The sequence below is a fragment of the Mus caroli genome, unplaced genomic scaffold, assembly GCF_978045245.1.
Source record: "Mus caroli unplaced genomic scaffold, Mus_caroli_1 scaffold_7, whole genome shotgun sequence".
NCBI classification, from domain to species: Eukaryota; Metazoa; Chordata; class Mammalia; order Rodentia; family Muridae; genus Mus; species Mus caroli.
The window spans coordinates 70,502,217-70,526,999 of record NW_028227262.1 but is presented as its reverse complement, the minus strand read 5'-3'; the positions used below and the strand labels follow the sequence as shown (position 1 = coordinate 70,526,999).

At 37.6% G+C, this 24,783-nt stretch overlaps 1 pseudogene; it reads right to left on the bottom strand.

Moving 5' to 3' along the window:
- Window positions 1-22,792: 22,792 nt before the first annotated feature.
- On the bottom strand, window positions 22,793-23,320 carry LOC110296963 (large ribosomal subunit protein uL11 pseudogene; annotated as a pseudogene).
- Window positions 23,321-24,783: the final 1,463 nt, after the last annotated feature.

The following is a 24,783-nucleotide window of genomic DNA, read 5'->3' as shown; positions in this document are numbered from 1 at the left end:
TATACCAGTACCATGCAGTTTTTATCACAATTGCTCTGTAATAGAGCTTTAGGTCCGGCATGGTGATTCCACCAGAGGTTCTTTTATCCTTGAGAAGAGTTTTTGCTATCCTAGGTTTTTTGTTATTCCAGATGAATTTGCAGATTGCACTTTCTAATTCGTTGAAGAATTGATTTGGAATTTTGATGGGGATTGCATTGAATCTGTAGATTGCTTTTGGCAAGATAGCCATTTTTACAATGTTGATCCTGCCAATCCATGAGCATGGGAGATAGAAGGATCTGATGGTGTTTTGGATGTCTTCAGGATCTGTTGTTATGTCTCCTTTTTCATTTCTGATTTTGTTAATTAGGATGCTTTCCCTGTGCCCTCTAGTGAGTCTGGCTAAGGGTTTATCTATCTTGTTGATTTTCTCAAAGAACCAGCTCCTTGATTGGTTGATTCTTTGAATAGTTTTTCTTGTTTCCACTTGGTTGATTTCACCCCTGAGTTTGATTATTTCCTGCCGTCTACTCCTCTTGGGTGAATTTGCTTCCTTTTGTTCTAGTGCTTTTAGGTGTGTTGTCAAGCTGCTAATGTGTGCTCTCTCTAGTTTCCTTTTGGAGGCACTCATAGCTATGAGTTTTCCTCTTAGAAATGCTTTCATTGCGTCCCATAAGTTTGGGTATGTTGTGGCTTCATTTTCATTGAACTCTAAAAAGTCCTTAATTTCTTTCTTTATTCCTTCCTTGACCAAGGTATCATTGAGAAGAGTGTTGTTCAGTTTCCACGTGAAGGTTGGCTTTCTATTATTTATTTTGTTATTGAAGATCAGCCTTAGTCCATGGTGATCTGATAGGATGCATGGGACAATTTCAATATTTTTATATCTGTTGAGGCCTGCTTTGTGACCAATTATGTGGTCAATTTTGGAGAAGGTACCATGAGGTGCTGAGAAAAAGGTATATCCTTTTGTTTTAGGATAGAATGTTCTGTAGATATCTGCCAGATCCATTTGGTTCATAATTTGTCTTAGTTTCACTGTGTCCCTGTTTAGTTTCTGTTTCCATGATCTGTCCATTGGTGAAAGTGGTGTGTTGAAGTCTCCCACTATTATTGTATGAGGTGCAATGTGTGCTTTGAGCTTTACTAAAGTTTCTTTAATGAATGTGGCTGCCTTTGTATTTGGAGCATAGATATTCAGGATTGATAGTTCCTCTTAGAGGATTTTACCTTTGATGAGTATGAAGTGTCCCTCCCTGTCTTTTTTAATGACTTTGGGTTGGAAGTCAATCTTATCAGATATTAGAATGGCTACTCCAGCTTGTTTCTTCATGCCATTTGCTTGGAAAATTGTTTTCCAGCCTTTCATTCTGAGGTAGTGTCTATCCTTTTCTCTGAGATGAGTTTCCTGTAAGCAGCAAAATGTTGGGTCTTGTTTGTGTAGCCAGTTTGTTAGTCTATGTCTTTTTATCGGGGAGTTGAGTCCATTGATATTAAGAGATATTAAGGAAAAGTAATTGTTGTTTCCTGTTATTTTTGTTGTTAAAGTTGGCATTTTGTTCTTGTGGCTGTCTTCTTTTAGGTTTGTTGAGGGATTACCTTCTTGTTGTTTCTAGGGCGTGGTTCCTGTCCTTGTATTGGTTTTTTTCTGTTATTATCCTTTGAAGGGCTGGATTCATGGAGAGATAATGTGTGAATTTGGTTTTGTCGTGGAATACTTTGGTTTCTCCATCTATGTTAATTGAGAGTTTGGCTGGGTATAGTAGCCTGGGCTGGAGTTTGTGTTCTTTTAGTGTCTGTATAACATCCGTCCAGGATCTTCTGGCTTTCATAGTCTCTGGTGAAAAATCTGGTGTAATTCTGATAGGCTTGCCTTTATATGTTACTTGGCCTTTTTCTCTTACTGCTTTTAGTATTCTATCTTTATTTAGAGCATTTGTTGTTCTGATTATTATGTGTCGGGAGGTGTTTCTTTTCTGGTCCAGTCTATTTGGAGTTCTGTAGGCTTCTTGTATGTTCATGGGCATCTCTTTCTTTAGATTTGGGAAGTTTTCTTCTATAATTTTGTTGAAGATGTTTGCTGGTCCTTTGAGTTGAAAATCTTCATTCTCATCCACTCCTATTATCCGTAGGTTTGGTCTTCTCATTGCGTCCTGTATTTCTTGGATGTTTTGAGTTAGGATCTTTTTGCATTTTACATTTTCCTTGATTGTTGTGCCGATGTTCTCTATGGAATCTTCTGCACCTGAGATTCTCTCTTCCATCTCTTGTATTCTGTTGCTGATGCTCGTATCTATGGTTCCAGATTTCTTTCCTAGGGTTTCTATCTCCAGTGTTGCCTCATTTTGGGTTTTCTTTATTGTGTCTACTTCCCTTTTTAGGTCTAGTATGGTTTTGTTCATTTCCATCATCTGTTTGGATGTGTTTTCCTGTTTTTCTGTAAGGACTTCTACCTGTTTGATTATGTTATCGTGTTTTTCTTTAAGGATTTGTAACTCTTTAGCAGTGTTCTCCTGCAATTCTTTAAGGGATTTTTGTGCTTTCTCTTCATTGTCTTCTGCCTGTTTAGCAGTGTTCTCCTGCATTTCTTTAAGTGTGTTATTAAAGTCCTTCTTGAAGTTCTCTATCATCATCAGGAGATATGCTTTTAAATCCGTGTCTAGCTTTTCCGGTGTGTTGGGGTGCCCTGGACTGGGCGAAGTGGGGGTGCTGGGTTCTGATGATGGTGAGTGGTCTTGGTTTCTGTTAGTAAGATTATTACGTTTACCTTTCGCCATCTGGTAATCTCTGGGGTTAGTTGTTATCGTTGTCACTGTTTAAAGATTGGAGCAGAAGCTGTGTTCCACTCACCAGCAGTCTCTAAATCCTGCGGTGGGGGTCGTGGGTAGCTGAAGGTACCCCGGTGCTGGTCCAGCCGGAAGAGGCCTGTGGTCCTACACAGGCCGTTTTTCTGCTTCCCTAACTAATGCAGTCTCTGGTCCCGCATGCAATTGGATTGGAGCAGAAGCTGTGTTCCACTCTCCAGAAGTCTTAAGATCCTGTGGTGGGTGTTGTGGGTAGCTGGTGAGTGTCAGCTGACCCTGCACCCCAGCTGCCCTAGTGCTTTTCTGACCGGAAGAGGGTTGTGGCCCTATGTAGGCCGGATTTCTCTCTCCCCAACCAGAGCAGTCTCAGGTCCCGCGTGATTGGACTGGAACAGAAGCTGTGTTCCGCTCACCAGCAGTCCCAAAATCCTGCGGCGGGGGTCGTGGGTAGCTGGCGGGTGTCAGGCAACCCTGCGCTCCCGCTACCCTGGAGCTGATCCGGCCGGATGAGGCCTGTGGCCCTACTCAGGCCGGTTTCTGCTTCCCTAACTAATGCAGTCTCAGGTCCCGCTCAATTGGATTGGAGCTGAAGCTGTGTTCCACTCACCAGCAGTCCCAAAATCCTGCGGCGGGGGTCGTGGGTAGCTGGTGGGTGTCAGGCAACCCTGCGCTCCCGCTACCCTGGCGCTGATCCAGCTGGATGAGGCCTGTGGTCCTACTCAGGCTGGTTTCTGCTTCCCCTCGCATGTATATTTGTATGGATGTAGGTGGTCAGCAACATATGTACGTCATAGGCACACAATTCATACAGAGTCCAGAAGAGGGTTCCTGATCCCCTAGATGTGAACTCACATATAGTATGGGTAGACTGTTTGTCCTAGGAACCAACCCCTAGCCCCTGCAAGAACAACCAATGATCTTAACTGTAAATCCATCACTCCAGCCTGAAAATATAATGTTAATTTGTGGTCCATAAATTTTATTTTTCAATATAGCAAATATACTTCCCTTAAGACTTGGTTTTACAAAAAGTCAAAATAACATTTAGTGTATTGTTTGCCCCTCGGCCTTTAGATCAATTTTGCAATGAGAGTTTAGAGTGTAATATTTGAAAGGAAGTTGTTGAAAAGCTTTCAAACTACAGCTTTGTGTTATTAATGTGTTGGTGCTGATCTCTGTAATTTATGTGGATTCTCACTAAGAAAATTAGTTGAGTCCAACTTATTTATTATACTATCCCACACAACCATGAGCTTATAAGAACTCAGTCAAAGCATGAAAACTAAAAAAAGTGATAGGTTACGTCTTTACTTTCAGTTCCTATGCACTTTCTGAATCTTAGTGAATCTCCTGTAAGAAAAAGTCATATTGTCACCATGATGAATCTGATTGGGTTTCACTGCCTACTCTGTGTGACACTGAATCACTTGACCCAACATAACAGTAAACACATCCACCTTTGCCATACTCTCAGTGGACCTTGAAACCATGAGCTATCAGTATAAAAATCCTGCTACTTTGAATTTCTTATCCTGAGTCATTTGAATAAACAGAAGGAAGGAACACCACAGATCCATAAGTTTAACTAGCTTCTCCAATTTCACCCCAGGTTCAAGACCCCGAATTGAGAGAATCGACAAACAACCTTAGCCCTCTTTCTCTATGACTGAATATGAGTAAAACGAAAATTTCCTAGTGGGGCTCAGCCAACCCCCCAAACAAGAGAAGAGAGATAATAAAATATATTGAACCATTAAGTTTGGATGTGGATATTTATGAACCCAAAATTAATTGAGACAGATGGCATGCTCCCTATGGTCAGGCAGGGATATGATTATTCTTTTTAAAAATTGAATTGGTAATATCATGTCAGTAGGAAGTTAGGAGAAATGTACTTATTTAAGTTATAATTCATACTTTATGCTATATATTTCTCTTCTATATATTGTTTTGGTCAAAACTAAGCCACAAATGAAAAAAGAAAAAGAAGAAAACTAGTGATGTATTTTGATTCTGGACGACTTTGAGTGGTACTTTATAGAATTTGAACAACACTACCTTGGTTTCATAAATAAGTTTTTCAATTAATTCATCCAATACAACAACTACATCCCAGAAAGACTTCCTGGGTCACTTTATTTTAGTCTGTCCCCACTTTAAAGTTTCCAAAGAATGAGGTAAGTGCTACCCTACCTGAATGTGCTGAAGATGTCAAAAACTGACACAGAAAATGAGGATTCTAGAGAATGCCAATTTAATTTACAAAATGCACCACACTTTTAAATACTTGAATTAAAACATAATGCTATAGTATATCAGCTGTTTTTCTTGCTGGATTGCCAAATAAGGAGCAACTTGTGAAAAGAAAGATTTAGTTTGGTTTACAATTTAAGGAACATAATCCATCAAAACAATGAAAGAAAGGAGCAGGATTTAACCACATCTGTGCTTGTGGAGCTTAAGGAGGCTGGCTCACAGGTGGGTGGGAGAGGACTCAGAGAGATAAAAGATGGGAGAGCTAGGCTATAAAACTAAATCTCTCTCTCTCTCTCTCTCTCTCTCTCTCTCTCTCTCTCTCTCTCTCTCACACACACACACAGACACACACACATCAGTATCTCATTGTACTTTCTGTGGCTATGCTTCACTTCCTGAAGGTTCCACAATGACCCAAAATGGCACTATCAGCTTCAGGTTACAAGTGCTCAGACACATCAGCCTTTGAGAAACACTGCCACCCAGACCATAACATAGAGATAAAAGGTGAGCTCTTTAAGAACACAAGTTGTTGTGAAATTTAACATCAATACAAATGTATATACAAAATCGAGGTGCCCAAATATAGTATTTCCATTTTGCTTGTTGGAAAAGATCCGTTTTAAACACTGTTCTATTTCTGTCTAGTGATTGGGACATTATGACATTCCAGATGGCACTTGGATTATCACCTCTCACTCTAATCTGCAGTTCATGCCCTCTATTTATTCCACCAGACATTCAAGAAGACTTGGTATCTATAGTTACATTCTCTTTGCCCAGGCTATCTTTTTCCTATACCTAGCACAGAGCTATTAAAGAAAGGTCACAGAAGAAGAAGAAGAAAATTATGATGCCTATGAAAATAATAAGGTACGCATATGTTCACAAGGCTTCAGATTTAAGAGTAAATATTTATTTGGTACTAAAATTTTTAAGTTATAAATATTCAAAGATCTTAGAGATTTCTCAGTTTGTAAGGTCCTCGGCTATTCAAAAAATAAATGGTTATAATTTGAACCATGTTGATTTGAGTATAGCTATATGGTGAGCCTTCTTAACTTTATAACTTTAAGCACGTTGTATAAAAATATACATGTATAGTTTAAATATAGTAAATTATGCAACATATGGAGTATTTCAAATAAAATGGTACATGGTACCATTTTCCTCACACTACCCTAGTTATCATTCCATTTAGTAAGGACCATATCTTCAAATAGCCTCAGATTTTAAAATTTCAGCTAAAAAGTTATATGCATTAAGCTGCCCTCAGAACATGCTCTCAAACCATGCATTAATGGACTGAAACCAACCATAGTTCTTTAGGTCCTAGCAATTTCTAAAGTACAGATAATAGATACTAAGTCTATAGGACTAGAATCTGACCAAATAGACCCAAAACATAGATCCCAATGTGAATTTCCATTAAAAAATAAACAACAATGCAGACAAAAATGTTCCTTTTTAACTGCAAGTGAATAGTGTTAAAATATCACTTTTATAGGTAGATACTTACATAAAAGTGCATCTTCCCAAGGAAAAATCATGCAAAATGAAATATGATAAATCTGTCTTTGTATGACTGAGGTATTCATACAATCCCTATCTTTTCACCCTAAAGATTGAACACTCTCATAACTGTGTATAGAGTTTTCATTGGCTCCCATAATTATAAGATCTACCGACAGCAATATTCAGATTAACACCATGGTGTTATCATTTTTAAAAAAGTAACTATAGTTTTTACTATATTTTAAGTTTCAAATGAAGCATCTTTTATAAGACATTCTATATGTGTGTTTATAGTATGTATGTATGTATGTATGTATGTATGTATAGACGGATGGAGTTCATCAGGAACTAGAGGATATCAGGAGTCCTCTTCTCTCACTCTGTGCTGTCTTTTAACTTTCAGACAGGTTTTCTCACATAACATAGAGATAGGCCATTAGTCAGGAGCTAGGTCAATCTTCTGGCCTTCCCATTCTCTTACTCCATAGAACTGGAATTATAGTAGTAGGTGCTTACACACGGGTATTTATGTGAGTTCTGCAACATGAACTATTTCTCATGCTTATACAAGTATACTGTCTTAGTTTCTTTTTTCCATTGATGTGATAAAAAATACCCTGAGAAAACAAAACGTTGTGGAGTAAAGTTTCATTTTAGTTTCTATGTTGAAGTTGAAATCCATCATAGCAGGAAAGTCATAATGGCAGAAATTTGACAGAAATGGTCATATTGCATCCACAGTCAAGAGCAGAAAACAGTGACCTCATGCAATAGGCCAGGGCTCAACCCTGTCTCTTCATGTCCTTTAGTCCAGGGTCCAACTGGCAAAATTAATGTTGTTGTCTATATTCCAGGTGAATCCTTCTACCTCAATCCAATTAAGAATATCTTTCAAACAGACATGTGACCAAGGCCAACCTAATCTATATATTTTCCTTAGAAAGATCATTTCCAGATGATTCTATATTGTGTGGAGTTTTCAATCATAATTCCTTCCTTGTCCACTAAGCTGTCTTTCTGGACCTTATTATTATGACCTTGATTATGATTATTATTTGCAGCTGCCCAGGAATTTAATAAAGATTTGTTTTCTTCATAGTCAACAGAATTACAGAGCTATGGACATGTTCACTTGCAGAATCTGACTCTTCAATAATTTACAAGAAAAACTGTACCATTGATTTGGTGGTGACTGGGTACTTTTTCATATATTTCAAATTGAATCTTCCTACTATGACATCAGTGGCTTGATCCCATCTTGATGAAAGGAAACTGAAGAGCTGGGCTCATTGGCTCACCACTGTTTCCTGATGGGTGAAAGCAGGCATCACTGGGGAGTCTTTGAATACTCAAAGTCTGCACTCCGTTTACATGCAGTTTATAGTACCTTGTTTGTATATACTAGTTGAAATCCCATTGTTTCCTTGTACTTATAACACTTGACCTTGAAATAGAACTCATTTTGAAGCATGAAAAATCAAAGATACATACAAGAATTAGTGCTAACACGGGTTAATGTGGTTACCTAAAGCATTTGGTTTGTTTTTGCATCAAGTATTGTCATATAAGTACATTTGATACATAAAATGTGTGATTGGCTGTTTTACTTTTTCCTCACCCTCTTCATGTGTTTGCTTGAAAATTCCTTTAAGAGTGATCATCTTGCCACACGGCTATAATCCTAGTCCTCAGAAAATAGAGGCAGGAGGAGCCCACATTCCATGGGAGCCTGAGTTATGAAACTGTCTCAAAACACCACTAAAGGTAAGAATTAGTTTTCATGAAATCCTAAGTCATGTGCCTGGACACTAAACACTCTGTATGTTTTGGACATAATTGGTAATAAATTATTTATATTTATTAATTTTGAAAAATATATTTAGTTCTCAATATATACTGTAATTCAAATACTCAAGTGATTAATTGCAAATTATTTAAAGTTCCCCCCCAAATAAAGAAATATTGGATTGTTGATGTTTCTTAATGAATTTCCTATCAGTGAGGGGAAACAAGTCAAATAATTGGTAATTATTCATTTTTAAAATGGAAAAATGTCAAGACATTTCTTTTTCATTTACTATTGATTTTCCTAAGTGGCTGTCACCTGAGGGTAGATTTTGATCCCCTAAGGAATATTTTTGCAATGTCTGGTCACATTTTTGTTCTCATAAATGTTGTTGATGACATTTTATAGGTAAAGCTAGTAGTAATTGTAAACATTCAACAATGCATAGCATTGTCACAATAAAGTATTATCTAACCATAAATCCCTACAGTACAATATATGTTGGGGAGGATATTACTGGCTGTAATATTTTTCCATTAATTAATTTATTTACTCATTTTACATCCTGATCTCTGTGTACTCTCCTCCTAGTTTCTCCCTACACTGTCTTTCCCCATGACTCTCCTGTTCTCTTTTGAGAGGGTGAAGAACCTCCTGGGTATCCCCACCCTGTCACATCAAGTCACTGCAGGGCTAGGCTCCCACTGAAGCTAAACAAGGCAGCCCTGTTAGGGAAATGGGATCTACAGGCATGCAACAGATTTTGGACTGCTGCTGTGCCAAGATTGTAAAAACCCCAGAGACCACCAGAAATCACAACCCGCTGTAATCACATCAGGGTCTTTATTCAAACTCAAGCTTGAGCCACCAACCTTCCTAATGGAACAGGAAAGAGAGTGAACCCCCAGGTATAAGAGAAGGGGGTTTATAAAGGAAAAAAAAAACGCAAGTGGGATTTTCAAGCCTTGTCATTACCTACATAAAAAACATTACCAACATAAAAAAAATGTTGTCCTTCAAACCTGATAATGTTTGTTCAGATAGCAGGGCAGTACTGTGCAGCTGGAAAGTGTGCTTTCTGACTTGTGCTCTCTGAAGCTGGTGTATTTTTACAACTGGATACAGCTGTCTGGGAACACTTGTCTCTTTTTCATAGTCTAAGAGTGGGCTATTATCATTTCCAGGATATTGGCATCTGTTTCCTTCAAGGGCAGGGACTATCTGCACCTTAGAAATGTTGGCTGTTACTCAAAAGGGGTATGAGTTTCAGTTAAGTGGAGTCTAGGGTATGCTGCTTTTCCTCTGTTCCCAAAGATGGCATTTGCTGTTCCCCCTCCGCACCCGTGGGAGTGGGTGGGGAGAGATCATGGGGGGGTATTGCTAGCTCTGGCTCCACACAGGGTCAGGAGAGTGTAGGATTTGATGTGCAGGTTTCTCCTGTCTCTTCATTGCCTTTGCTTCAATTGTTGGGGGACCTACATGAAGACTTGCAGAGGGGCCTAGGTCCAGCCATTGCATGCCATTTTGTTGTTATTCTCACAACTAAAGGACAATGTCACATACTAATAAAATGTCTCTCAGACTAGAAAGGGAACAATATTGTCCTAGCAGCCTTTCAGACTCTTGGGAAAGATGGCACCTCCTAATGTTAAAAGACAGTGCTCCTCATGGTCCAACATTGTATTATCCAGTGCTTCCTGTATATATACATTCATATATATTTATATATGATAAAGAGGAAACATGAAGTGGAAGGGGTTGCTGCGTTAATTACCTTTCTACTCCTGTAATAAAATATTGTGACAAAAAGCAATTTTGGAAGAAAGGATTTGTTAAGCTTATAGCTAAAACAGCAGTACTGGGATGTATTTCAAAGTGGCCAGGAAGTCAGGTGGCAGAGAGATCACATCTCATGTATATACAGGAATCAGAACGAAGAGGAAATGGAACTAGTAAATAATGCACCTCATGGCCCACGTATTTGATGCATTCCTTTAAAATGCAGTGATGTACTTCCTTTAAAGAGAATCCACTTCCTAAGTGCTCCATAAACACCCAAACAGACCACCAACTGGGGACCAAGCGTTCAAATACATGAGCCTTGGTCAGTCAAACCAGATAGCTGCTATAGAGAATATCTAGCTTATAGGAAAAATGCATACTAGTTGCTGATATTAACAAAGATCATTAGGAGTGTATTCTAAGCAAAAAGTATAATAGAATTTATGGTAGATTGACCCCCACATTATGGAAGTCAATTATTTTGAGATTACTAACAGTGTTTTTATAAATAACTAATAGAATGTAACAGTTTGTTCCTTCCAACTGCTCAAATTATAAATTTAAGATATAAGCTAGATGTTGTATATGTTGTCACATCGCATTGTTTACCAATCATATTTATGCTATATTCTCTCTTTGCAAACCCAGGCTAGGCTATTTATTATAACTGGCAACTTGACAAACTTAATAACCACAATATGTACCTTGCAGGTTTCCTCTCTATTAGTGTCTTAGCTTCCTCAGCTCATGTCACCTGTGTCAACTGAGTAACATCTCACTTAACCTCAGTGTTCTTTTTCAGCAAGTGGCCATTCCTGCTTTGCTTTAGCAGAAGATGGCTCTGTGCTGCACAATTTTCTGTTTATAAAGCACATATTCCCTTCTCTCATATCTGACTCTCAATGAAGTTAGCTTCAGAGTCTTTGAATGCATTATCATCTAATTCCATCAATTGCAATCTAACTACAAAAGTTCACTATAGTGGGCCATCTCTGGGTCTTTACATCAGTTCCATTCTCCTCTGTTTTTCAAATACTCTAGTAGTTAGATTTTGGTAATGCCTATTTTGACATCCTACAAGTCTGGAACACGTCTCTCACCTCTGTAAAGGTATAGTGTGCTTCTTATCTCAAAGACAGAAGGGAAAGAGTGTCTTAGCTCCAGAAAGAAACCAAGGATTAGTGTAACCAGCAGACTATTGTCCTAGCCAGGCCTCTATCCCATTGGAAGATGTCCCCCACATTGAGGGTCAATATGTCATGCAGAATGTAGACTGAGACATCAACTGCATTAGAAACCTCCTCATAGTCTTACCAGGGGCAGCTCAATTAATTTAACTAAATTCTAAACCATTCCAGTTTCCCTATCAGCAGTAAAGAGTTGGGCTTAGTGCCTCTGGGGCTATTCAAAAGAGTTAATACAATGACAAAAAATAAAGAATGCTCTCCCAGCTACCTGCATTACCCTTTCATTCAGCTAAACTGACATCCCAAATCAATTACCACACACAGTTATAGACAAATAGATTAGTGCAACTGAATAATGAAATAAAAATGGGATGCAAATATGTACAGGGGTATTTTATGACAGGGATGGAATTACAAATCATCTGAGAAGGTGCTTGCAGATAGCGAATATGCAGAAAGTGAGGGAAATACTCAAACACATGCTCTAAAATCAGAGAGGAGACAGAAATGTCTGTAAAAATTGATTTTAGGTTGACAATGTTCAGCATGATTTAAAACATTAAAATAAAAGATGAAAGAGAGAAGCTCATAAAAGCAAAAAATAAAACTCATTAAATAAAAATTGTAGTTTGTTGCATCCATGTGAGAGTATGCAATTAAAATCTTGGAATTACCAGCATAACTTAATGTTTTTGCTGGTATTGATCTATAATTAAATGTTCATAGACATAAAAATTATAAGGTACTTTGCAATACTAACAATAAAATATGCAATACTTAAGTGGAGACTTCATTAAGCTTTATTGAAAAGCATTTTAAAAGATAGAACTAATAGGAGATTCATTGTGTTAATATTTATGAAGACACAAAATCATGAAGATATTCAGTCTCAATTTTTTTATAGGAGTTCAATCAAAACCCATCAGAAGTTTTCATCTAAGTTGAAAAGCCAATTCTGATAGAAGGAAGCTAAGGACTGGTTGCCATGGCATCTCTGTGGAAAAAAAAAAACTAAATGAAGGACACTGGTTTTTCACAATATTTTCACAATTTTGATAAAAGCATAGTTGTAAAGACAATGTTATAGGTTTAATAAGTATTAAGTAATAAGTATTTTTTCAAAGTAATCAAAGACATAGTTAAACATATGAACATACATACACACATATGCTTTTATGACTTCAAATAAGAAGACATGGGGGGAAGTCAGCTGACTCAGCCTATAAGGGGAATGAAGGCACCTGCTAATAAGCCTGAAGATCTAAGTTCAATCCCCAGACACCATACAGTGGAAGAAGAGACCTGGCGTCTTAAACTCGCTCTTCAGCCTCCAATCTCACACTGTTAAAACTGTTTAACCACACCTACACACACACAAGTCCACCAAATGCATTCTAAAAATGTACTAAAAATTTCAAATACAAAATAAGACAAAATAGAGATGCATAAGTTAAATTTTTGAGATAAATTGAGATATCACTTAATAAAGAGAAGATTCTTTTTGTATAGACCATTACATTATTACTGTATTAGAAAGTCATATTGCTTAAAATATCATTGTTTGAATGCTTTAATGAAGTATACATTCTGGATATATTCTGTGTGTCTGTAGTCTTGCATCCAGGGTTCACATACCGATGTAGCAGAGCATGTAAATTGACTGGAGATGCACAGGGCAGACATGAAGCTATTTTCATGTTTGTATGGTGGGATCATGGTGTTCAGGTTAGTTTCCAAATGTTCTATGATATTTATTACTGCTTTAAATAAATTTGTGAAAGTACTATTTAGTAAGAAATTTATTTCATGGGACAATTGCTTAGAAATTTAAAACATTAAAGAATTATATATAAGAATACAGTATGTATTTTCTTTAAGCAAAAACAGTATATATGTTTCTGTTTTTGAGATTTATAGCATTTCTTCTTTGATAGTATCAATTTATGGGATTTTTTTCTCATTTACTTTTTATCTATAAGTGAATACCAAAGGAACCTTGATAAAGCATATTGTTGTGATGCCAGGCATGGTGGCACACACCTTTAATCCATACTCTAGGGAGACAAAGGAAGGTGGATGTTCTTGAGTACCAGTTCCACCTGAATTATATAGCTAGTTACATGCCTGCCCAAGATACACAATGAGACCTTTTATGAAAAGATAGACAGTGTAGGTCATCTGATAGGTTGGGAGATAATTCAGATGGTAAATGCTTGTTATCCAATCATGAAAAATTGAGTTCATATTCCCAGCATCAACATAAAAATGGTCATACAAAGTTGTAATTTCAGTGTTAGGTTAGGGACATGGAGGGAAGCTTCCTGAGCTTGCTGCCCAGAGAGTTTAGCCTTATCCAACAGCTCTGGAATCAACAAGAGACCTTGTCTCAAAAAATATAAAGGAGAAAAGTTAGAAAGACACTCCATGTTAATATGTGGGCTCTGCATTCATATGTAAGTATGTATATAGATTAGAGAACACACACACACATACAACACACACAAACACACAAACACACACACACACACAGTATGTATGTGGGTTTGCCTGCAACAATACATATTATTTTTCTGACTACTTTGACAGGATGCATTCATTCCAAATGAGTTTATTGCTCAGATGAGGGCTACTATGGTTAGATTCTGTGTGAAGAGTCAAAAGACATGGAAAGAAAGCTGAAGAAAAACTAATGGCTAAATGAGAAATACTGAGTGAATCTTACCAGGTCATTACAAAGTTCTCATTTTATGATGGAGGAGAAAAAGCAATGACAAACAACTGGCCTGACCTCAAGGGTTCTGTCATCAAGGCAGCCATGAAGAGCTGCAAACTGAATCACATTCACAGCGTGCCATCTGAGGCTAGGCTCTTCAACATTTTATTGCAGCTAAATTTCCCTATGTGTGGAATATCAAATTAAATGCAGTATAAAAATGCATATGGTTCTTTAGGGTATAATAAAGTGAACTCATGAAGCTGAAATTCATTTGTCTGTTTTGTGAACTTGGGCCCATTTTGTGTAATGATAGCTCCAGCCTGGCCAGAAGAATTGGTCAGAAGTTCCTCAGCACAACTTTTGTCCTCTCTTTGTCTCAGACTTCCATGGAGACTGGAATTAGATGAGAAATTAAGCTCGTACAATAAGAAATATTGGTAATAGTTCAACCTATTGGCCTCAGATGCCATGAGTCTTTCCAATACTATGTGAAAGTAGAAAACTTAATTTCTTTCTGCTTGGAATTGAGTCTCCTAGGTCAAGAGAGTTTGTCTAAGTAGAAAAACAAAAATGGACAAGAGAATCCCAAGAACACTAAGCCTTAACAAAACTCTCAAAGACCCCCCCCCCCATACAATTCATGTTGCTCATTGACAGTATGAAGATGTGATCTTCAGTGTTACTCTCTAAATTTGCTCTACTTTCCACCAACTAATTTAGGGCATCAGAATTTATACTCACTAGCATCTGCCAGAATTTCTACTGAACATTGTGTTACCCATAGAGCTACAGCTTGATATTCCATTTCATTGCTGCCTTAATGGATGGAAATCCTTAAATGTTCTATACGGATCTGCTTGTTCTGCCCATTTTCAGGATAGGTGACAAATGTCAGAGCTGAGTTTTGAAGCTTATGTCTTAATTGTGAACTGGTTGTAATCACCACCAATTGGCAGGATGCTGGTTTGACATCTCCAGACCACTGAAGAATGTCAGATATAAAGTCAAGCAGGAATTGTGGATAGGATTTTCCCTAGCAAGTTAGACAGTTTGCAGTTTTCTCTTGAGGTCGAAGCTGGGGGACTGTCATTCCTTAAATAATGTCAGAAACAACATTTCTGGCACACTCTTACTCTAAGACGTTTGCAGAGCAGGAATGTAGTCATAGCCTTTCATATTTTAACCATCCTTGGGCTGTATCTTTGGTTGGCAATACCCTTTCCAGGAACCATAATGTTCATGCTGCTCAACCCATGCTTCTGATTTCCTAGTACAGAATCCATTTCTCTTTCCACGTGTCTTTCTAAGAGGCATAGCTCTTGATATTCCTCTCCAGAACAGAGTGTTTATAAAACCACAATTACTTAAAGAATGGGGAAGGGGTTTCTTTGATTATGTGACTGATTATCAGCCCTCCCCCCAGTACACATATGTAACATCTAGTGGTCAACACTAGATATCTTCTTCATTCCTTCTTCCCTAGGACCACTATGGTTTTGAGACAGGGTCTTCCTTGTAACTCTGGCTGTCCTGGAACTCACTGACATCCAGCTGTCTCTGTCTCTGCCTCTGTGATGAAAGTTATGCACCACCAAGATCAACTTTCTATCTTATTTTGAGAGACAGGGTCTTTAACAACCTAGGCCATGGACCAAACAATTCCATTGACTCTCATGATCAGCCTCCTCTAGGGTTACAACACTCCTCTTTACAGCTTCCATAATTATTTTTATTGCTGTCAAACCAAGTTCTAGGAATCTGAACTAATGCATTACACTTGCATGGTAAACATTTTATCAGAAATTGTATTTAGCTGAGTATGGTGGCACATAACTGGAATTCCAGGACTTGGGAGAGAGAATGTGTTCAAGCTCCATCTCAGACACACATGTAGGAAGATTGCAGCCAATCAGAGATCCAGGATATCCTGTCTAATGACACCCATAATAAAGAATTTTGCTCAACTTAATGTCCATTCCTACAAACACAGAATATTTTTGTAGGAATATAAATTTGGAGGATTTTTTTTTGCCACAAATGTCATAATGAAATTTGCTGTTGAGACATAATTTTTAAATGGGGTAATAGTAATGATAATTAATGATGATGGTGGTGGTGGTGATGATGATGCTCATTCCAAGAGCCAAAAAACATCTAACACAAACCAAACATGGGGCATGAGAAGCTTTCTTTTAAATTGTTGGTCAGGGTTATCTATGAAATACTGGAAACATTACAAACATTGCTAATGCACTTGACTGTCTCCCTCCGGGGAAAGTAAGTTCCTATTGAAGAAGACACCATTTGTTTCAAACACAGAATCCAGAGGCCTGCAACTAACTAACCTGAAAGTTAGGTTTCATGAACCCAGAAGGTGTCACAAAAACTTCAAAAGGCAGGAAGCAACCAACAATCTACCTCAGCAATAATGTTTACTAAAGATATCATTTATCAACATCTCAATATTGACCATGATACTGGCACAGATACCCTAGTGGTAGCCAATAGCTCCTCAGTTGGACTTAAGATCTATTCCACACAAAGGGAAAAAAGCCTGGTGATGGACACCTAGAAAATTACAAAGGGCTGATGGATCTTAGAGGAAAACCTACAACTTCAACTTTACTAAACCAACATAGTCCCTAACCACATTCTAAATGTTTATCCTTATAAATATATCTAGATAAAGTTATATCTAGATAAATTTAGCACTCAAAACTCATAAAGGAAAATTCTTTGTAATACATGAAAATCATTACAGAAGATCAGAAACAATCAAAATGCATAGTTTTGAGCCCAGTACCAAAGAGGATATACATGACACAACTTCCACACCTAAGGCTCATGTATCATTGTGAAAAAGGAAGCAGAAAGATTCTAAGAGCTAGAGGACAAGGAGTTTGCTTTTCTGTGGAAGAGCACAAAAATCCACTATTTGGTACTAAATGGTCAACCCTACAAACATATACATACAAATAACATTGCACAGACTAAGCTGGTTGTATTTGTGTATGTATGTATTATATTTGTGTGATATACATGCATATATATGTATATGTTTGCTACACATATATAATTGTTACATATATATTGTTTTTTGTCATAGAGAAACTGTATTTTAATCTATTCCTTGAACATCTGTTGCCAAATAGGGGTTTCAATTTTTTTTATTACATGACTGAATTAGATTATTTTATGTATGTGTGTACATATTTATGCCCTGGCATACCTGTGGAGATCAGAGGAAATCTTGCAGAAGTCTGTTCTCTTATATCATATAGATCCTGGGATTTGCACTTAGGTCATCAGACTTGGAAGTATGCACATTTGTATACTAAGGCATCTCTGGTACAGTGACATCTTGAAGGAGAAGAGAAGGAAGATTCAAGACTCATAAAGAAATTTATCTTGCATCTTTGGATCCTAGTAATATCCACGACAAATTAGCCAAAATGAGATAAGTAACTGGATTTATCTAAGGTCATATGACTATAGTATTTGGATATAAGGTATGATCCAGTACTTCTCTTTTTTCACAAGTTATTCACATCTAATTGTGAGATATTTCAGTCCTTGGCTGGCCAGGTACTCTACTATGGCATGGTTTCAAATTCAGTTGAAACTATATTTTCTACTTTTGTACATATTAATTTCTTCATCTTTCCTGTGTCGTTCAGAAGCAAAAATTCCCAGTTATAGAAATATTTTATTCTATATAGGGAAAGCTGTTTCTCCATGTCAATTTCTGGGGTTGGGAGGTCATGGTTGTGGCTTCTGCAATGCCTTCAGCTGACATAAACTGAGAAAACTGTGATCTGATCCAGTTACAGTAAGATGTGGTTTCACGTTGTTTTTTTAAACTCACAGTTCTCTTGTGCCAAATTTTGTTTGGAAAATACCTCCCCCTTGCTACATCCACTCCAGTAGTGACCAGAATGACAGGCCAAAAGCCTGGACACAATCCTGAGGTGAAAAGTTCATGGAAACTTAGTCTCCTGGAACCGTGGCATCCCGTATAATGAATGCTCCAAACTTGCCCTTGCGAATGGATCTGTGTACTTTCTTTCAGTATAGTTTTATTATAGGTGCCTCCAAGCAATGACTTGCCAAATACCTAAGCAAAATTGAACTTTGCTCCCTGGCCTTCACCAATGCCCTAGATAGTCCTTGAGCCGACCCTGGGCTTGGAATTCAGTAAAACTGATGCCTATTCAGTCACATTCAGTATTGCCTCTAGTATTGTAACAGAGATAGTGAAAGAAATCAGGTATTACTAGCTACTGCATAGAGTTAGAAATCTCAGGGCAAGTTTAGCAAAGTAAGTTTAGGATTCTTATTATAGTTATGTATGACAGACTATATTACTTTTTAGCAGAAAGTCCCCCCATATTATCACTTAGAAAAGCCAAGTCGCCCCATGTACAGGAATTTACAGTGGTTTAGGAAGTAGATCCAGCGGTAGTTTTAGAGTGTTGCATTATTCATGAGAAGTTTAGTTATAGTGGAACTAATTAGAACCAAGACTTGGGAGTGAAAGCCCTTGCCTAGGGAGTGTAAAGACCTCATACCTGGCTTCTAAGAATATGGCTGACCTTAGATAGAGCTGAGTTTGTCTCAGTTGTTTTATTGCCCAGTTCCTGCCAGTCTTTATGTTTGCATTCCTCTGTTTTGTGTAAGAGTCATTAAACATCCTGTAACCTCATTGTACCTTGCTGATGTGTCACCTAACTTCCCTATTTTCTTCTGTATAAAAAGTTTGATGCTCAATTTGACAAATTGCATTCAGATACAGCACACTCCCTTGTGGCCATATTTGTTTGTCTTTTCTTGCCAACTCTTTGCCACCTGTCCGGGACCCTGATTTCTACCGCGGATTGAGGGGTGCCAATTGAGGCCAATCTGCGGTACTCCCTGACCCATAGTTATATCTGTATATGACTTCTCTATTCTACTAGAAAAATTAATTTATGTAATCATGGTTTTCATTCACTCAAATTACTGCTGCTTCCAATTTTAATTTTTCTCTATCTAAGCAGGCATTATGCTTATAGTCAAAACTACAATTCCCAAGATGCTTTGTGGCCAGCAGATCTTGAGAAGGCAAAAGAGTAGACAGGAAGAAGTTGAGTGGTAACTAGTCTCGGGTGCAGTTAGAACACCTTACCCAGGTTGGGAAATTAAGACAGGATTATCAGAAGAACGGATACAGTGCTGGACCATCATAAGGATTGGCTTATTTTTTTTGTCCTGGTGGAAGTGCAACAATGATGGCTTTTCTTAAAAGAAAATGAAAGTTTTGCAGAGTTGCAATTGTGCATCAGTTGGGTTCTGATTAGTTATGGAAGACTGAAATAGAAAAGAGAGAAAGCCAAAGCCAGGCATGATGACTCACACAGATATTACTACCACTTTGAAGGCTGAGTCAGCAGAATTTCTGAGTGTTTGAATCCAGTATTTATAACAGACACATTTGGGACAACCTGGACTATGAAGAGGTTCTGTGACAGACAAAAGAAAACAAAGAAAATAATTAGAGTTTAAGCTTGGATATCCAAGGGGGCCCTCATCTTCATTGGCTTCTCATATCATATAATCAATGTATGGATTCTTTCTTCAAACATAATTGTGTGAAATGTTTAAATGTCATATTTGATATATCTCCAAAAGGTTGGAGGACCACAATCTATTAAGTACAATGAAGATACATAAACTTTGTTCCTAGTCACCTGCTTTAGACTCAAACCTGAAAACACATACAGGAAGCTAGGTGAAGCTTATTTATAATATATATGTATGTATATATTATATATATTATATATGTTTGTAATATACATAACAATTTTATAGATTTTGAGATAATATTTATACCTCAAGAAAAGTTTTCAAGAGTCAAATGAAAACAAAAACATTAAGATTTGTGGCATACCAGGTGGCTCTTCTGATATGAGCTAGATATTTTGGATTTTCCTTTAACAAGCATGTGCAAGCTTAGGGAAGAAGAGAGCCATGCTCTGACCCCGAAGCTATCTTTAATTTTTAATTGAATTGAGACCACATAAGGACCATTTGCTACGTATGTCTATAAAAGGCAGCAGAGACAAGCTGGGGGTAGACGGTACCTCTTTTTCTTGGGACAGTTTCCTTTGATGATCCATCATTTATCTTCAGATGTTTCACTTGTCCAGTAGTCTTTGGATTCATTTAGTTGGACACTTTTATTCTCCACAAAAGATAAAATCAATTCCTGCCCCACCCCTAACTCTAGGGGGTTCCTTTTTTGTCAGGGTACAGCTTTACTATTGCAAAATGGTTTTGGCAAAATTAAATGTACAATTGGAATAAAATAAAATCTTTTTAAATTAAAAATTACTTTAATCTGTATGAATAAAAATACCTATATTCTCCTCCCACCTCTCTCTCCATACATATATGCCAGCAAGGCAAGTGTGCTTTTGGTAAATTATCATTTGAAAATAAAATTACTTTTTTATTTTTATTTTTTATGACTGATCAAATGAATGGTATTTGTTAGTCTTTAAATGTTAGTTTGTAATGAATGAGAAAGCTTTCTGATGAAATACCTTTCCTTATTCAGGAGATTTCTCCTATTCTCCTGTTCAAACATAATCTTTATCAATTTGAAGGTATCCACGGGTTTCCTTCGCCATGGAACAAAGACAAAACCTCTTCCCCAATCTAATACATCTTCTGTTTCTGTTCTGACATCCCTGATCTTTAATATATGCAGCATGATTTAACTCAGCATTTTTTCTACTATCCAATGTCTCTCTGCAGCTGTTCTGCTTATGGACAACTGGACTTTCTGTAGCTGTTTTTGATAATACCTTTTAATATTTTTCCCCCAAAGTATTTTTTTTTTTTTTTTTTTTTTTTTTTTTTTTTTTTTTTTTGGTTTTTCGAGACAGGGTTTCTCTGTGTAGCCCTGGCTGTCCTGGCACACTTTGTAGACCAGGCTGGCCTCGAACTCAGAAATCCGCCTGCCTCTGCCTCCCGAGTGCTGGGATTAAAGGCGTGCGCCACCACGCCCGGCTTTTCCCCCAAAGTATTATCAAGCAATCTCAGTTTGCTTCTGAGATTAAAGGAATGTTAATCTGTGATTGCCGTTGCTGCAACAAATCATGTTTGCATGAATTCATGACTGCATTAACCACGGATGGATTTAATTTCTCTATTTGTCCTTCTGCCCCTATACACTTGACCCATCTTGCACATTCCAGTCACTAGAAACTGAATATTTACCTCCTAAAGAGGTCAATCTAGATGTCAACATTTTGGTAAACTTTTTGTTACATCTGCTCCTGTGTCTATTAAACTTTTAATTTCATGCGATTCATTTGTATTTTTAGCTTGCAAAACACATGAGTTTTAGTTTCTCCTGAAGTTTTTGTTTAATCTAATGGTGCTATTCTAGCCTCAACTGCATCCAAAGCAGTGTTGTTTTAACAGGTATTAAATCTTTTAATTGCTTTGTGGATGAGTTTCTCAGATGCTAACATGGAACAACTGAATCACATTTGATTTTGGGGGCTCTGGGATGTCCCCTAGGTCTTTTCCGCATGGCTAAGGATGATCTTAACTATACTTTGTTGATCTGCATTCATTAGTCAAGTGCCAGACTTTGATATACCTTCTGCATACTATAGAAGACTGGAGGCTTCTTTTTGTATTATCACTAGAAAAAAAATGCTATTTCTAGGATTTTCTTGCCTTTAGTCCATTTTCCAATGACTCTACTCACCACAATTAAAACATCTTATTTGATTTTTGATTTTTCTTGAAACATTGAAAAATTACTTCTATCAGAGTAGCATCATAAAAATGAGATCCAATCTCAGCTGTATTTCTAATCCATTCATCTATTGGTGCTGATCTTAATTAAAGATCTAGACATCTCTCTGCATTCTGAATTAGCATTTTCAAAATGCCAAAGATTTGATTAGTATTTTTCTGACTTCTGAATCTGACTCTATTCTACTTACAGCTGAAGTCATTGAAAAAAATCAATGAAGGCTTCTTTTGGACCTTGTAATTTTAATAAATGACTCACATCTCTTTCTTGATTCTTCAGCCTTGTCCCAAGAATTTAAATATGCTAAACAAAATAGTTCCAAGGTGTGATTATGAAATGCAATCTGGCTCTGTAACTCATCATATTTGCTTTCATTTAACAACTGATCCTGGGAAATATTAATACTTTTAGCCTTATGTCATTGTTTTATAGTCTAGGTTTCTCTTTCCACCATGTTTGCCACTGTAACTGAGTACCAACTTCTAACTTTGCTGTTGATACATCTTTCTGGTCTTAGGGAATAATGCTCTTCTGAGTTGCCCATGAACTTAATATCTGCTTCACACAGAGTGAATGCATACCACACAAAACCATCACTTTCTTAAATCTCCTCAAATTTAATGTATCTATAGAATTCCATTAAATTGTTTTACAACCTTGGGGTGCCTATCATCTGTTGGTTGGTAAATTACAGTAACTGAATAAGATAAGATTGGTTCTCTATCAATGTTTGGCCACCCACCTTCAGTTTCACTATGCAATGTTGAAATATTGCCTGGTTACTCTGTGTCCTAGTATTTTTCTTATTTTAATTTATAAGGCTTCCTAAGGCTTACATTTTTTTAAAGTTTTTCACGAGTTTATTTTACATTCTCATTTTTACTTAAAGGCTTTGAAATTTGATTAGCATTTTTTTTATCAGATAGTCTTTTATTGAAATATTTTCTTGTTGCTTCTTAACTAGATGGGCACTCCACTGCACCACTGTTGATGTCATCTATGATGTCATGAGGGTGGCGGCCATCCACATTGCAGCCCACAGACTGTGCGGTACCCAGGATCTCCTTGATAGTTCCAGAAAGTTCTCTAGCCAAAAGACTGGTGTCTCATCTGCCGGGCAATGTTGACAATCTCATTGAAACCCACTGTGTTTAATGTTCTTCTGCTTCTTCCTGTCTCTTGGTGGCGCCTTGAGGGCTTTGATGATCAGGGCGGGGGCAGAGAGGGCACCACCTCGATCTGGGCCTGTCTGTTCTGGATGGTCAGTTTCCCTGTAATTCTGAGACCTTTCCAGTCACCAGTAGCCTTGGCAACGTCATCGCCAACTTTCTTCAGAGACAGACCCAGAGGACAGATCTTCAGGGCCAAGGCAGATGTGGCACCAACCTCGCCTCCCGTGCACCTCAGGTACACGACTTTGACCTCGTTGGGGTCGAACTTGGGCGGCATGGTGGAGGCAGCTGGTGTCGGATGAACCCGTATTCTGGACGACCAAAGAAAAGTTGCACCATTGCCTCCTCTGAGCTGAAAGCCGAAAAGCACATTTTTTTAACTAGGTATTTTCTTCATTTAAATTTCAATACTAACCCAAAAGTCCCTCAGACCTCCTCCCCCCACTTCCCTACCCACCTACTCCCACTTCTTGGCCCTGGCGTTTCCCATACTGAGGCATATAAAGTTTGCAAGACCAAGGGGCCTCTCTTCCCAGTGATGGGCGACTAAGACTTACATTGTATTCAACTAACTTTTCATAATTATTTTTGTATCTCTAAAGTTTTTTTTCCTTTGAGAGGGTACAGAAAACCACTGCAGGTATTAAGGATACAATATGATATACCAGAATGATAATAATCATAATCAGTATTAATTTCAACTAAGTCATTTATCTTTTCATTTTCTGCTTCTGTTTTCAAGCCATCTAGAGTAGCACTATACAGGTTCTTAGTGCTTCAAATTATGGTATTTCCTACCCTTCACTCTCTCTTTGAGGACTTCCCAGGTATCTTACCAAATCTGAAAATTTCTTGGTTTGTCTGCAGCTAGTGATTCTTTGTCATCCATATGGTTTATGATCATGCCACATGTTGGAGAACTAAATGTTGTTTTTAATCAAAAGATCAATCATTCTTTTTTATCAATAAGTATTCCAGATCTGTGATGGTTTGTATATTCTTGGCCCAGGGAGTGGCATTTGTAGGAGGTGTATCTCTGTTGGAATAGGTGTGGCCTTGTTGGGGTAGGTGTGTCACTGTGGGAGTGGGTTTTAAGATCCTTAGTCTCGCTGCCTGGAAGTCAGTATTTTGTTAGCAGCCTTCAGATGAAGATGGAGAACTATTAGCTCCTACTGCCCTAGGCCTGCCAGGATGCTACAATGTTCCTACCTTAATGATACTGGACTGAACCTCTGAACCTGTAAGCCAACCCCAATTAAATGTTGTCCTTATAAGTGTTGCCTTGGTCATAGTGTCTGTTCACAGCAATAAAACCTTAACTAAGACAGGACACATATTTTAGGGTGAAATTGTGCTAGCTCAGAAAGGGAGATAAAACTCCCAGCTGATCTTCCTCCTTAGCTGATGTCCGTAAAAGAAATTCTTCTTCTCCAAACTTTCTCAAAAGCTCTTCAAAATGAATGTCCTTTGTATTTCATGTGTGTATCTTTACTCATTCTCCTGACTTCTTATTCTCTATGTTTATTTTCATTGTTCACTCCCTGCCAACTAATTGCTTGTTCTGCCTCTTGACATATGGTTGACTTTATTTAATCCTTTTTACAAAAAAAAAAAAAAAAGGAAGAAAAGAAAAGAAAAGAAAAATCTTGGATGAAAGTTCTGTCCTAAGTCTGAGCCACACCACGACTAGAAAAAGGTTTTTTGATCAGAAAACACAATGTCTTAGATAGGGTTTTCATTACTGTGAAGAGACACCATGACCAAGGCAATTCT